Source organism: Herpailurus yagouaroundi, unplaced genomic scaffold (assembly GCF_014898765.1).
Source record: "Herpailurus yagouaroundi ecotype Mexico unplaced genomic scaffold, PumYag 100, whole genome shotgun sequence".
NCBI classification, from domain to species: domain Eukaryota; kingdom Metazoa; phylum Chordata; class Mammalia; order Carnivora; family Felidae; genus Herpailurus; species Herpailurus yagouaroundi.
This window is the reverse complement of record NW_024412391.1, coordinates 36,980,722-36,982,183: the sequence shown is the minus strand read 5'-3', so window position 1 is coordinate 36,982,183 and position 1,462 is coordinate 36,980,722. Positions and strand designations below refer to the sequence as shown.

Here is a 1,462-nt window from a genome sequence, read left to right as displayed (position 1 = left end):
AACTGTGAGACTGAGGGAGAAAGGGAGACACTTGAAGGCTGCATCAGAGGTCTTGGGTGCAGGTGACTGGAAGGAAGATGGCGGCTGAGACGGTCTGTGGATGACCGTGAGCCTGAGGACCAGGTCTTGCAGAAGAGAGGCCAGGAATAGCTGAGGAGTCCATCTAGAAAGGGCTAGGTTTGATCCAGTGGCTGAGAGCTTACAGCTGTTCTCTGCCATTAAAGTATTTCCTGAAAAATGAAAAAAGGGAGTCCACAGTGGTGGCAGACTTTAAGGTGGCTCCCATGACCTCCAACCCGCAGTGTTCATACCTGTATAATCCCTTCCCTTTGAGCGGGGGCAGGACCTGTGACTTGCTTCTAACCAGTAGAATATGGCAGAGGGGATGGATATCACTCCCAATGACTATGTTATTTTATAAAAGACCGTCTTGCTAATGGAGTCTATGGCTGGAGATTCTCCTTGCTGGTCCAATGGAGTAAGTGGCCATGTGGAGGGATTGCAGGCATCCTTGTCTAGGAGTTGAGAATGCCCTCCCTCTGACAGCCAGCAAGAACCCAGGTCCCTCAGTTCTACGGCTGCAAGGAAATGAATTCTGCCCCAACAACTTGAATGAACTTAGAAGTGGATTCTTTCCTAGTCAAGCATTCAGATGAAAATAGAGCCCAGTCAGTGTCCTGATTGCAGGGTTGTGAGACCCCAAGCAGAAAGCCCAACTCAGCCATGCCCAGCTTCCTTCACAAATTTATGTGTCACCCTTGCACAGGGACCATGCTAATCTTCTCTGTATCGTTCCAATTTTAGTACATGTGCTGCCGACGCAAGCATAGCCGTGCCCAGCTTCCTGACCCATGGCAACTGTGAACTAGAATATGTGTGCTGTTTTAATCCACTGACTTGGTGGTAATCTGCTACGGTAGCCACGGGAAACTAATATAGTCACACTGTGGGAAGGACCCAGAGGGGTTTTGAGGACTTGGAGGAAACAAGGGAAAAGGGAAAAAACAGAAGCAGGTCAAGGAGGCCACTGCTGAGGTGACAGAAGAAGGTTGGCTCAGGGCACTGCCCAGTTTGGGGCCCATGGGGAGCCACACACAGGCTCACATTTCAGCTGGTCTACCTCTGGGGACCTTGGGCTTCTCACAAAATAAAGACCATCTCATATTGTCCCTCAAATTTGTGCAGGTGGGGAAGGGGTTCCAAATGCTGACATGCCCTGTGGGGTGGCATGTCTGCCTCCCAGAGGAGATGCTATCCCACGGCAGAGACGAAAACTAGGCCCTGGGGCAGCATAAACCACTCGGCCGGAGGCAGGCCACACCTGCTTCTGTTCTGCATAGCAGACACAGGCCACTGGCTCTCCTCTGCTTCCAGGAAGCCCTCCCTGTTGTCTTACAGAGCTGTGTCGTTCATGGGTCTACAAGGAGAGAAAACTCTTCTATTCCTCCCTTGTCTTTCCCCC

General features: G+C 51.2%; 1 non-coding gene across 1 annotated transcript; it reads right to left on the bottom strand.

The window, feature by feature from the left end:
• Window positions 1-721: 721 nt before the first annotated feature.
• On the bottom strand, window positions 722-828 carry LOC121029060 (U6 spliceosomal RNA). Its single transcript, XR_005789566.1, has one exon. It is a non-coding gene; the product is annotated as a U6 spliceosomal RNA (small nuclear RNA).
• Between the last annotated feature and the right edge of the window lie 634 nt (window positions 829-1,462).